Source organism: Globicephala melas, chromosome 2, assembly GCF_963455315.2.
Source record: "Globicephala melas chromosome 2, mGloMel1.2, whole genome shotgun sequence".
NCBI classification, from domain to species: Eukaryota; Metazoa; Chordata; class Mammalia; order Artiodactyla; family Delphinidae; genus Globicephala; species Globicephala melas.
Window position 1 is genome coordinate 130074088 of NC_083315.2, and position 14567 is coordinate 130088654.

Here is a 14567-nt window from a genome sequence, read left to right on the forward strand (position 1 = left end):
TTGGAACCTATATCCAGCATCTTTTGCATGGTAGGTATCCTCCTCCCGGGGCAGGCTCCGTGTCTCCTCTCTTCCATTCTATATGGCTTCCAGAGACTCAGGTTCCTCCTATTTGGGAGAAAGAAATGAGACCTCACCTAGACCTTAAGCAGAAGCTACATTCTCCAATCCAGCCAGAGACTCCCTCCCTCTCTGTGGGAGTATGAAGTGCTTGCTCAGATATTAATGAAGGAGAACTTCACTTTGCTCTTTGTTTTCATGTGGTCGAACCAACTGAGCATGAAGGATGCTTGGCAGTGCAGGATCTGGGCACGCCTAGGTCTCTAGACTAATACACTCAAAAAAGGACTCAAACCCTACCTCCAATCTCTATGAAAATACTTGTTTTTTTCAGGAACTCTGAATAGCAATTTCAGAGCTTATGCCTGAAACTGAGCACGTGGGGTTTGCTTCTTGGCAGAACCTTTCAAATAAATAATAGAAAAGCCCCAACAAGTCTTCCAGTCTGTCTCCCCAAAACCAGAAGAGGATCATTTCCTACATTAGGCCTATCTAATGTTTTATCTGATTTAATTTTTAATATTTTGGATGATGACTTTCACAATTTCCCTGAGGAGACCATTTCATAATTCAATATTTATCTCCTAGACAGGGAGTGTTTCCAGTAATCAACCCAAATTTTTAAATTTCATCTTGTTCTCATGGAGATTATTTCCTCTCTGTGAGAAGATAAAATTTTCAAATATGGTATAAGTATACCAACAATTTCCCAGTAGGCAAGCTATTCCTTCAGTCTCTTCAATGAAATTAATACCTCTAACCATTTGTTTTATGAACAACTATCATTTTTTTCTATCCTTATCTATATGAACTTATTTTCTACTTGTAGTCTCATTCTTTTTTAAAATTAACTCTCTTGTTTTTTTGCGGTACGTGGGCCTCTCACTGTTGTGGCCTCTCCCGTTGCGGAGCACAGGCTCCGGACGTGCAGGCTTAGCGGCCATGGCTCACGGGCCCAGCCGCTCCACGGCATGTGGGATCTTCCCGGACCGGGGCACGAACCCGTGTCCCCTGCATCGGCAGGTGGACTCTCAACCACTGCGCCACCAGGGAAGCCCAAAATTAACTCTTTTTAGTAGTGACTTCTTGGTAGTAAAATATACATAAGATAAAATTTACCATTTTAGCCAATTTCCAGCATACAGTTTAGTAGCATTAAGTACATACACATTGTTGTGCAACTATCACCACATCTGTCTCCAGAACTTTTTCATTTTCCCAAGGTGAAACTCTGTACTATTAAGCATTAACTTGCCATCCCCCCAACCCCAGTCCCTAGTAACTGTTTTGCTTTCTGTCTCTATGAATTTGACTATTGTAGGCACTTCATAGAAGTTCATTCTTATTTTTTAAAGGAAGTAACACCTCTAAACTCTAACAACTATGCTTTTAAGTGATGACAAAAATAACAATAACCTTATTACAGCTGTATTAATTCAAGGGTGACATTCAAAATATTTAACAACTGGCATGGCAGGGGCACTGGGCAATGAGAACAAAGCTCAGCTCAGGCAGAGTGGATGACGGATGTAAAGAACAGCACAGCCTGGCCAGTTCCTACACCTGCACGGCAACTTTTTCTCTCATATAACTCATGCTAATGTTGCTGTTTGTATTGTAGTTTTAGATATTTTCTTTTCATGTAATATAGTTGTGCAGCTGATTTTATTGACTGCCTAGATTTTTTTTTTTTTTTTTGGCAGGCCTAGTGGAGTTTTAGGTCCCCTAAAGTACTTGGGGGAGAGGACTAAACTACATGTCTCAAGGAGAACGCTGTCAGTGGTAAGGCACAGAAAACTCCCTCAGAGTCATCCCATGGAGGACAGGGTTGAAGCCTTGGTGTAAAAGAGCATTCTGATCTATAAATTCTAATAAGAGAATTTATGGCGATAAGCAAAAGGAATGCATTTTTTACAAAGGATACTAGGAGATGGCAGTCTGTGGGAAGTCACAGTATAATCTTCAAAAACATGAATTTTATATAAATGTATAATAAGCCTATGTCAAAAATTTATTTAACTTATTAATGAAGGAAACAGTACAATGGTGAAATTGATCCAGAGGGGATCTAGGAAGCTGATATATAGGATTGGTGAAAAAAAGAATGCTGGAATAAGATGGCAAAATTAGATACAAAACTGGTAGATGTCCTAAGGGCAGTAAAACCATCATCTTTGAGGTTATCTTATTGACTGGGCAAAAATCATTATCAATTTTCTATGTTAATATTTAACTTTACAGAGCCTAGGCTCTGATCAACAGTAAATGGTCAACCAAACAAAATTACATTTCCTACACAATCAGCCTTGTTAGGCAGTCTCATTAGAGATAACGCTCTAGTAGAATACTGAAAGGGCGCACAGTACTTTCTGCTTTACTTGTTAAGTTTCGGGTATTTTTCTTTACAATGACGTGCAGAGAGCCAGTCTTCTCAAATTTCCCCACTATCCTTTTACTAAAGGCATGTCTGTGTTGGTGGAAAATTCTTCCTAACCAGAATGAGGTCTGAAAGTTGGGAGAAGACCTGAGGGGGCGCTCACCAAGTTTTTTGTACTCCCCAGTCATGTCACCATGAAACTCTAGCATAATTACCTTAGATAGTTATAAAATCTGCCTTTAACAAGTCATGTCACCTAGTTCTAGCATTTGGGTTCCAGGTACAAGCTCTTATACTATGTCCCCTATGCCATAGAAAAATTGCAAGAACAGTACTATGAATACGCATATATCTTTTGCTTAGATTCACTAATTGTTAGCACCTTGTAAGTTTGCTTTATCTCTTTCTCTTTCTCACACTCCCACAGATATATTTTCTGGAACCATTTGAAAGTTAACTATACATATTATGAAATTTCACTCCTAAATACTGTGGCATATAGTCTTAGAAATAAGAACTTCTGGGCTTCCCTGGTGGCGCAGTAGTTGAGAGTCTGCCTGCCAATGCGGGGCACTCAGGTTCGAGCCCTGGTCTGGGAAGATCCCACATGCCGCGGAGCAACTGGGCCCGTGAGCCACAACTACTGAGCCTGCGCGTCTGGAGCCTGTGCTCCCAACAAGAGAGGCCGCGATAGTGAGAGACCCACGCACCGCGATGAAGAGTGGCCCCCGCTTGCCGCAACTAGAGAAAGCCCTTGCACAGAAACAAAGACCCAACACAGCCAAAAATAAATAAATTAATTAATTTAAAAAAAAAAGAAAGAAAGAAGAACTTCTTTTTTTTTAATAGTAGATATTATGATGCTTTCCCCAGATGCCCTTTCAGGGATGAAGAAATTATTCCTCCCTAATTTGGGAGTGCCACTGGCAGATAGCCCTTAGCTGTCCACCGTCCCTGGAAATTGTCTTAGCTGGGGAGACCATGTAAACCATGGCCACACCCTCCCCAGGGCCATCTGAATTCCATGAATGATTGATGTGAGTTATAAAGGCCTGGACTCCTTCCTGAATGAGGACAACTTGGAAAGGTCATTCCAGCTTCAGCCCCCCAAGGGGACATGAGGCCTTAGCTGAGACTGCATTGCAGCCCAAACTTTCTCTCTGTTCATTTCTGCTTTTTTCCCTCTTCCTTTCTCTTCCATAGGTGTTGATTCCAAGAGCACTTCCCAGTGAAATTCCTGCACATTAATCTCTGTTTCAGAGTCAGCTTCTCAGGAACGTCAACCAGAGTGGTGCCGGAAGTGGCTTGAGAGAGCTGAAACTAATATTATCAGTTTTAGTGACTCATTCCAGAATTTTATCATCATGGCAGCTAAAAAGTACTTTCTCATGTTAGACTTAAAACTCTCCTGTTTCAACAGTCTCCAAGATATATTAATTGAAAAAAATTAAGATACAGAGTGTTGTTAACTGTTATGAGCTTCCATTTGTAAACAAAAGAGAGAATACGAAAAAGGGAGAATACATTTACATATAGGCTTATACGTGCATAGAATATCTTTGTAAGGGAATACAAGAAACCTGTAATAGAGGTTGCCTCGGAAGTGAAGGTCAGAGGTCTGGGGGCAGGTGACTTACTTTTTACTGTAAGCCCTTTGATATTATTCTAATTTCTGTCATGCACTGTATGACTTTTTTTTTTTTAAGGCTGGAAACAAAATAAGACAAAATAGTAATGGTTACTAATTCTGGGTGGTAGGAATATGGGTTTTGTTGTAGCGGTTGTAATTTTCTGTAGTTTTTAAAAATTAACATTTCTAACACCAAAACTCATCTGTTTAAAGTGATTTCTTCTTGTGGATCTAGAGACCATCCTACTTACTGAAATATGTCATTTATTTGAATGTGTTCGGTGAATGAATGAATGAACGAGAGTTCATCAATTATTATACAAAGAGGGAAATACCCTCTCATTGGATACAGGGCCACTGAAATTGGGCCCCCTGCCAGTGACACAAATGTGAAATGTCATGAAGCGCTTGTTAAAGCTGGCTGGATCCTCTCCCTTCTGCTTCCTGTTTGCCGAGCGTGCAGAAGGCAGGGCTTGATGAACTCCTCCACTGATGAAGAGCTAGCACAGCTTTGCACTCAGTAGATACTCAGTACACGCTTTTGACTCACTGATGACTATGGACACTATCAATGTATTTGAGTCTCTGGGAAGGGCCTGATGGTTTGCCTCCTGGGACGCATCATGAATTAGTTAAGGTCACAGTGGTGCTGCTTTGCTTGCAGCGGCTCCTGAGGACTAATACATTCCTGAAAACTGGAAAAAGGCCAACTTCATGTCTTTCTGAATGAGGGATGAAAGGGATGACCTTGACAACTATTAAGCTTGCGGCAATACCCTGAAAAGTAGTGCAATAAATCAGCCAAATATCAATTTAGAAATGCTGAGAAGAGAACAAAGCAGAAGGTATGGTTTTATAATAAATGATCCTTGTCTGACTTGTTTAATTTCCTTCTAGGCAGAGGGATAAGCCTGGATGAAGGAAAAGAAACAATAAATTAAACAATTTTTAACCTATCAAAAAATTTCATTTTGTCTTGTATAACAAAGTAAAATGAGAAAATTTTTCTAGGCAGATATACTGGTAAGCGGATTAAACTCGAAGAAGAATCATTGTCAACCTTACAACAAATGTGTTCCAAAGGGATTTCAAAGGGATCGAGTAGATACTGGCTCTACATTCATTTTAAGGAAGACATATTTATTGAACACTTACTACTTTCCAGCCTCTGTTCTAGATGCTGGGGACACAATATTGAACAAAGCAGACTAAAATTCTTGCCCCCGTGGAGCTTATATCCTAGGGGGAAAGAAAATATATACAGACACTATGTTAGATAAAGTTAAGACCTAAAAAGTAAAAAAAAAAGCAGGGATAAGGGATAGGAAGTGTGGGGTAAAGCCTTACAATTTTAGATAGAATAGCTATTGGAAGGCCTTATGAGAAAATGATGTTTGTATAAAGATTTGAATAAGGTGAGAGAGAGTCATGCAGACATTTGGGAAAGAGCACTTTAGATGTGAAAATAGCATGTACAAATGCCCTGAGGCAGTAGGATGCTTGGTGTTTTGCATTGAGGCTACAGCAGAGTGAATAGGGGTTGAGGTCAGATCAGGACAATTTATTGACCCTCAGCCCCAACCTCTGAAGTGTAAAGGACCCTCTCCCCACTTCCTGGTCAATGAGGGAGCAAATAGACTGGGCAATTGATTGTTCTTAGGACTTGGAGCCATAAGAGAAAGAATCAAAGCCTTTGGCACAGGCATGGTGGCAGTAAGAGCCCCATGGCAGCCGTGTCCACTGTGCAGTGTGTGCAGTGCCAGCAGTGGTGCCCCGCCCAGAATGTCATGATGGAGTCACTGTGGATATGCCTTCCACCCAGTCTTCCTTAGGTTCTGTCCATGTTCTGAGTCTAGTTCTCCAACCTTCCTATCTTCTATGAACTAACTGGTAAACCAACAAAAATTCCCTTCTGCTAAAGCTAGCCAGAATCACTTCCTGTGCCTTGGAACTGAAAATACTGATGGACACTCATGAAACTCAGGATTATAGTTCAAAACCTCCTTTAGAGCTGAGGTACTGATTAGTAAAAAGCAGACAGACACAGAGAGAAAACAAATAAACTAATACTAGATTCGTTACTACTGCCCACAACTATGGTTTATAGTGGATTAAGAGCTAACATAAAACAGGTCTGTACAGTAGTTCATGGTTCCAAAGATTGCTGCAATGATATCACCCCTCCCACATGCTCTTCTGCATCGTGACCTTGCCATTCCCCCAATAAGAAGTGGTGTATGTTTCCTCTGTCTTTGAATCTGTGCTGGCTCTGTGAGCTATTTTGACCAATGAAATGTGACAGAAGTGATATGTAATTCCCAAGGCTGGTCTTCCATCTTGGAAGTCAGCTGCCATGTAAGAAGTTTCCTTGCTCTGCTGGAGACCAGTGGAGAGAGGCCTGAAGACACCTTGAACACTCCAGCACCAACCAAACTCCCAGCTGAACACAGTCCCATGAGTGAGCCCAGCCAAAGTTATATGAAGCAGGACCACCAGCTGAATCCAGTCCAATTCCTGATCCACAGATTCCTGAGCAAATAAAATGGCTGTTATGTTAAGCCTCTTCATCATGGGGCTGTTTGTTACACAGTAATAGATAACTGAAACATACAAATATTGTCACAATACAAAATTTTAATTAATCAATTGCATGAGGGTTCAGTCAGGAAGTTTACAAAGACAGGTGTGTGTGTGTATTTGTGTGTGTGTGTGTGTGTGTGTGTGTTGGGGGAAGGTCAAGGAGATGTCTAGGAAAATTGAAGGAGGAGGAAGAAGAAAAGGGAAAGCAGTTAACAGAAGGGCTCACCTTTCAGGACCATATTTTAACTTGAGAAGCACTGGAAACCAGTTTATTAAACTGACTTGCATTCAACTATTGATCATAAAAAACCATTTATCTACCACCCCACCCTTCCGTGGAGAAATTGGTAGAGACATGATTTCACTGGTTTTGCTCACTGATGCATCCCCAGGTGACTGGAAGGGGAACTCATAAGTGCTCACTGAGGACTTGTGGCAGGAAATAAACACACATGGAAACCATAATATAATTAAAAATTCTTACCTAATAAATATCAGAAATGGAATAGACTAGTTCATCCAATTTAGGGTTTCCAACCTGATGACTGGTGAGATGGGAATAGGCGGAATGAGTTACTGGGAGAGAGTTCCAGAAACCTATAAAAGAGATATAATACCATTTACCAGAGGCTCAAAAGAGTTAGGAAGGCTCACAGTCAAAATAAAGCCAAGGTTTGTGAAAACTATTCATAAAAAGGCTTTAAAGCTATATTTTTCAGCAGTCGTTCTCTCTAATTTAGACCTCTGATTTTACTTTCATCATTTTCTTTTGTTTCATTTTCTTAAATCAGAAAAAGACCTTCCCTTTGGAAAGTATAAAATATACACGTACAGAGATAAAGGAGGTGGAGCACTGCTTTAGATGAGTTTAGGTCTCTAGGCCCCAAAGCAAGATTTGGCAGAGGGTGGTGTGGCCCCACTGAGTGTCCTCAGTTGGTTCTGTCTCAGAGGGCCTGGAGGTCCAGCCTTCTTGAAGGGAGATGCGTCTCGTATTGAGGTTGGGTCTAAAGCTCAGACATTGTTTAGGCTGAGTAGCTTCATAAGACCCACGGTCCTTCTCTTTGAGGAAACGAGCTCCTACAAGCCTTTGGTAAGTTCTAGTAATACTCAATTGGCCCTTTCCAGCCCATCACTGCCCTCCAGCAGATGTAGCATGTGCCATGCCTGAGGGCTCGCCTCATTAATCAACCCTGCCAACCAGCCACATAGGAGGGAGCCACTGGATGGAATGCCCTGTGGCCAAGTGGGACACCAGTCTGTACAGGAGCAGGTATGTACAGGATAAACATACAGAATCCCACACATGTCTATTCTGTACTGGGCAGTAGACAGGGAACCCACAACTGACCTCAGCCTTTGGAATGAGCATGGTTTGACACTCATGCATTATGCCTTCCTACAAAGACTTATGGTGCTCTGGACGGACACACTGAGTCCTTCCTCTTTTTGTAACTTCTGCTGAATACAACACAGTAGCATCCCAAGTAATATTAAAATATTACTGATCATCAAAAGTACAAGAATGATTAAGATTTTTCCCAAGGGGAATCCCAGAATGCTCCTTTGTCCAAATGACCTTGGCAGAAACTGCAAAGCTTACACATGTGCTGCCTGCTCCATTAAAATGAACTCATACTCTGCTATGTTGTCCAACATTCTTATGGATAAATGCCCAGAAATGAACTCATAAAGTTAAATAACTTTTTCAGGTCATTGATTTGTGGTTTAACCTTAATGTATTCTTTAGCAAATGTCATGTATTGATGGGCCCACAGATGAAAAGTTTCTTGAAATAAAGTATAAAGTCAAAATGTTAAAAGAATTATACATTGAATAGTATAGCATCATGTCTAGATTAGATGTGCATCATTATCGTAGAAAACAAACTCATGTTTACCAAAGGGAAAGCAGGGGAGGGATAAATTGAGAGTATGGGATTAACAGGTGCATACTACTATAAATAAAATAGATAAACAAGGATTTACCGTATAGCACAGGGAACTATATTCATTATCTTATAATAAACTATAATGGAAAAAAATGAAAAAGAGTATAGATATAGATATAGATATATGTATAACCAAATCACTTTGCTGTACACCTGAAACAAATACAGGATTGTAAATCAACTATACTTCAATACAAAAAAATAAATTAAAAAAATTTGTAATGTGCATCATTATAGGTGTTACAAAAAAAGACCAGAAGCAACTCAAACGTCTATCAATAAAGGTTTAGTTAAGTAAATTATGATGCATTCACATACTGGAATATTGTTCAGTTGTACAAAAGAATGAGGAAACAAGTTATGAACAGGTAAGGAAAGGTTTCCAAAACCTGTTAAGTAAAAAACAAAACAAAACACAGTTCAAAAAAGTATGGCATGCTTTGGTAAAGAAGTGAGAAATATAAGAATGTATATTTGAAATTTGCTTGTATTTGCACTAAACAATTCTGGAACTAAGTATATGTAAGAAATTAAGAAGAGTGGTTACATATGGAGGGTAGGAATGGGGTTAATGGAAACATTGGTTGGATGAGGGGAGACATTACACTATATAACTTTTTATACGTTTTGGTTTTGACTCATGAGGACGTATTACCTATTCAGAAAGTTAAATTAAAAAAGTGTGTAACAGCAAAACTTGAGTAACTCAGGTCCTACTCAGGGAATCTGCGGTGAGTTGAACATGTTAAAGGCAGGGGTGGTGAGTTTTGTCTTCATTCCATGGGGAGGAGGGAAGTGCAGAGATGCTGGAAGAGAAACAGACTTTTCTCCCAAGTCTCCAGCTCTTGTAGCAGATGAATGGGGAGAGAAGAGGAACATGCCTCTATCTTGGTCCTAGCTTTATCCAGGTCCCCTACAGGAAGTCCAGTGCGCATGCAAGTTTTTAACAAAAGCCTAAAACCATTGGAGACATGCATTCAACAAACATGAAGTACCTACTATGGGCATATAGACATTAATAACAGTCAACTCTAGTCCTTAAAAGAATCATGATCCAGGAGTCAGGGGGCAGGAAAGTAAAGTGGTGTGAGACAGCATGAGAGGCGTGTCCTCCAGCCTAGGAAGACATGCACGTGTGTGGATGGGGAGAGGTGTGGGTGTAGGTGTCAGGATTGCCCCAGCAGGAGAGAGGTGAGCTGAGTTCTAAAAGACTACCAGGAGTTAAGTGAAGAGGAAGATGGGAGGGGATTCAGAGAGAGAGCTTGTGATGTGCAGAATCACAGAGGAACGATTCTCCCAGCTCGTGGTATGGGGGCAGGGGGTGAGAGGGAAGGAAATGGCGATGATAATGCTGGAGAGGAGACAGAGACCAGATTATGAAGGGCTTTGAATGCTGGGCTGAGGTTCAGATTCTGGAGTAAAGGCTAAGGGGACTGACATATTAGGTTGGGGTTGTGGAGAGAGTTCCGCTGCCACTGAAGATGGAGATGGAATACTTTGCCTGGGAATTACTGCTTGTGATGGTTATTGTCCTAAAATGTACAATTGCCTTACTAGGTTCTGGTAATATGTACAGTATTTGCTACTATCATTTTTTGTGGTACGCAGGCCTCTCACTGTTGTGGCCTCTCCCGTTGCGGAGCACAGGCTCCGGACGTGCAGGCTCAGCGGCCATGGCTCACAGGCCCAGCCGCTCCGCGGCATGTGGGATCCTCCCGGACCAGGGCACGAACCCGTGTCCCCTGCATCGGCAGGCGGGCTCTCAACCACTGCGCCACCAGGGAAGCCCATGCTACTATCATTTTTGAGAGTTAAAACAAAGCAATATGGTCTCAGTCAGAGTGCTAACAGGAAACAGACGGCACATTCAAAGGATGATTCTAGGAGGGTTTATTTACAGAGGGACAACACACAGGTGTGGGTGTAGGCTAGGTGTGGGCAAGGGCTGCCATGCTGACCTGGGTCTCATAGCAGTCTGGCTGACAACACACGCCTAGGCCTGTTATGGACTAAATGTCTGTGACCTCCCTACCCTTCTGCAGCCCCTAACCTCCCAGTGTGATGGCATCAAAGAGGTAATTAGGCCTTTGGGAGGTAACTAGGTTTAGATGAGGTTATGCAGGTGGGGTCCCCGTGATGGGATTACTGCTTTTATGAGAAGGGACCAGAGAGTTTCTCTCTCTCTCTCTCTCTCTCTCTCTGTCTCTCTCTCTCTTTCCCCACCATGTGAGGAGGATAAGGCAAGAAGGCAGCTGTCTGCAAGCCAGGAAGTTGGCTTTCACCAGAAGCTCACCATGCTGGCACCCTGATCTCAGACTTCCCAGCTTCTAGACTATGAGAAATAAATGTCTGTTGTTGAAGCCACCCGGTCTATGGTACTTTGTTGTGGCAGCCGAAGCTGACTAAGCTGGGATGACCAATGCAAAGCCCACGTGGACGAGGGCAGGGAACTGCTACTTGAATCCGGAAGCAGTGAGACAGTCATGTGAAACAGCCAGATTGAGAGGAGTAGTGAACTCCGGTTAGGACCTCACAGGGAGCAAACCAGGGCCAGAAATATCCTGACCTCCGTACCCTCGCTCCCACTCATCTCCCAGGCACTCAGAGGGCCGAGAGGCCCAGAGATGGAAGTCAGTCTTCAGGGACTGAAAGCAGGGTACGGAAGGATGGAGCATGGGTTTAAAGGGGCAAATGACAGAGGCTCCGCACAAACATTATAATTAAATTTCCCTCAACTTGTCCCTTCTTGTGTGTCTCCTCCCTCCCCCAAAAAAGTAAGAGGGAAGAATTTTGCTAGGCAAGTGTATGACTTAGAAAAGGCTAACTACTGCAACAGACTGACCCTAAAATATATCATGTCTGAAATACCATAGAGTTATTTCTTGTTCACAGAACAGGACTGGGTAAACTGCATGGGTCAGTGGGGCTCCTCCTTGTGTATCATTTGGGCAGCCGAGCTGATAGAGGCTCTGCTGTCTTTAATGGGTGGCTTCCAAGGTGGTCCTGGGGGTCATCTGCCTTCCAGACAGCTGCAAGGGGCAAAGAGCAAGAAGGGTCAGCACAGGGTTTTCACGGGTCAGGCCTGGCAGTGGCACACACCAGTTTAACTCCTCCCACTGGCTGGGACTCAGTCACAGGGCTACTCCTGTCGGCAAGAGGGGAGCTGGGCCATATGGTCTAGCCACGTACCCAAGAATAAGAGGAGAAGCAGTTAGTTTCTCTGCCATAGAATGGAAATGATGTCCTTTTGCAAAACTGGTTTGTACTAGGTTTGTACTAAAATATTTTTTAATTGAAAAAAATTAAAAAAAAAATTTCTAATTCTAAAATCAAGACTAAACTTTTGATAGAACCACACTATTCAAAACAGTTTTATAAAGTTTCTGTCTAGCTCCTAACAGTGAGAATTGTAAAGTATAGTGCAGTGCATGGACCAAATCACTACAGTTCTGAATTAGCCAACAATGTCAAATTTTAACTGCAAAATGTATAGCTCCTTCATTTTATTTTCCTTACAGAGAAATCTCTCTCTGCTTCCAATTTATACCTCTTGTTTGATGGTCATCATCCTCCCATGACGTATGTGATTGAGCCCAGTGAAGTTCTTGACATTTGCTAAGAGCACATCAGGAATATACACTGCCAAGAATCAGACATTCAGTGCTCACTTCGGCAGCACATACACCAGAATCGGAACGACACAGAGAAGATTAGCATGGCCCCTGCGCAAGGATGACACAAAAATTCGTGAAGCGTTTAAAAAAAAAAGAATCACAGACATTCATAATATAAGACAAATAAACAATTCTGTTCAGATGGCCTGGTATTACAGTTATAGTATAGTAATAGAGTCCATCCTGGAGCCATTAACAAAATTAATCATCTCTATGACTTTTACTGTCTGAGGTCTCCTCTTTAAGCTCCTCGCGGGCCCCTGGCATGGCAATGCGCTCCTTTCATGTGGGCTGCTGTGTGCTATTACTGTACCCATCGTAGTGAATCATGCATACTCAGCTACAAGTCTGTCACCATCTTGAGAGCAGATTCCCTGCCTCATTGCTTTTGTCCTTAGCCTCTAACACATTACAAGGCACAGGCAGGCAATACATCTGAATGAAAGAAAGAAGAAATGAATATCAATGACTGCAGTTTTATTTTGGATCTCCCAAAATGCTTACTTATGGACAGACACAATGATCATTATCCTTAAATTTAACATTCACACATAAGCCTGTCTCAGCTCTCTGTATGGAAAAAAAAACACCCAAAACAAAAAATGGCCTATGTTCTGGGGTTGCTTTTCTTTTTTAAAGAGAATCCAGTGGTAGCAATCATCCAGCGTGCCCTCACTTTTATCTAACCGTATTGTGGAAGGTGTAAACATACCCGAACAGTCCAAAGCTACAACAAAGAAATTAAATAAGTGGAGGAAGACAAATTTGACTTGCCAACAGATTTCAGGCAGCAGCAATGTAACAAAGCACCAAAATCTCACAACTGTGTGCCAAACTGTTATTAGTAATATCAGTGTCCTTTTAAACAATATTTTTAAATTCAGTATGCTTGATATACAAAGAAAGCTGTACATATTTACCTGGATGAGTTTGAAAGTAAGTATACGGCCATGAAACTGTCACCACAATAAACACTGCCATAAACATAACTATCACCTCTAAACATCTCCTCCTCCCCTCTTTTTTGTGATTAGAACATTTAATACAAGATCTACATTCTTAACAAGTTTTGGAATATGCAGAACAGTATTATTAACTATATGCACTATAGTGTAGAGTGGATTTTCTAGAACTTACTCATCTTGCATAACTGAAACTATGTACCCTTCGGCCAACACCTCCCGATTCTCCCTCCTCTCCACCGCCCCCCATAACCACCCTGCTTCTATCGCTGTTTTTTTTTTTTTTTTTTTTTGCGGTACGCGGGCCTCTCACCGTTGTGGCCTCTCCCGTTGCGGAGCACAGGCTCCGGACGTGCAGGCTCAGCGCCCATGGCTCACGTGCCCAGTCGCTCCGCGGCATGTAGGATCTTCCCGGACCGGGGCACGAACCCGCGTCCCCTGCACCGGCAAGCCGACTCTCAACCACTGCGCCACCAGGGAAGCCCTCGATCGCTGTTTTTTATGTAAACAAATGAATAGTTTGATAGTTGTTTGTTTTTGATTAAGCAATTGTTGGCTAAAAGGTACTCTTACATAACTCTGTGAAAACTACATCCTAGTTTATAGAAGCAATAGGAATACTATGCTATTTTTTTCTTAACGGTGCGTTTGTATGTTAGGGAAAGGAAGGTGCAAGATAAAACCTCAAGTAGCACAAAAGGGTATATACTTCAAAATGTCTCCTTCAGTAGAGGCATCAAATGATACCATTTCTTATATATCCCGAAGTTAGAATTCTAAGCATATATAATAAGCGAGTTGTTTTTAAAAAGTTATATATGTAGTTGGCAATATGATTTTAAAGGGTTTTTATTTGGCATGTAAGTTATGAAAAATGATCTGAGTCATACATTTTTATGTAAGTCTTGGAGATGATTCTTCTTAATCACTTATAATCAGAGGCCCAAGGAAGAGGGTCTCAGAGAAGTGCTTAAATCCTGTATTAATTTCCTAGGGCTGCCCTAACAAATGACCACAAACTGGGTGGCATTAACCAATAGAAATGTATTCTCCCATGGTTGTGGAGGCTCGAGAAGTCTGCAATGAAGGTGTTGGCAGGGCTGCGCTCCCTCTGAAGGACCAAAGGGAAAATCCTGCCTTTCTCCTTCTGGCTTCTGGTGGCTTCAGGCGTTCCTTGGCTTACGGCAGCATAAATACAGTCTCTGCCTCTGTCTTCACTTGGCCTTCTTCTCCCTGTGTCTTTGTGCTTCAGATCTCCCTTTCCTCTTATAAGGACACCAGCCATTGAATTTAGGGCCCACCCTAACTCCAGGATGATCTCATCTTGAGATCTTTA

At 41.9% G+C, this 14567-nt stretch overlaps 1 long non-coding RNA gene and 1 other non-coding gene across 2 annotated transcripts; one reads left to right on the forward strand and one right to left on the reverse strand.

Annotated features, from left to right (window-relative positions):
* Positions 1–5141: 5141 nt before the first annotated feature.
* Positions 5142–13428, reverse strand: LOC132596771 (uncharacterized). Its single transcript, XR_009562774.1, has 3 exons — positions 12143–13428; positions 7132–7244; positions 5142–6596 (listed from the first exon to the last, which is right to left on the reverse strand). It is a non-coding gene; the product is annotated as an uncharacterized lncRNA (long non-coding RNA).
* LOC115852489 (U6 spliceosomal RNA) lies at positions 12256–12362 on the forward strand. The gene has a single exon (XR_004039168.1). It is a non-coding gene; the product is annotated as a U6 spliceosomal RNA (small nuclear RNA).
* Positions 13429–14567: the final 1139 nt, after the last annotated feature.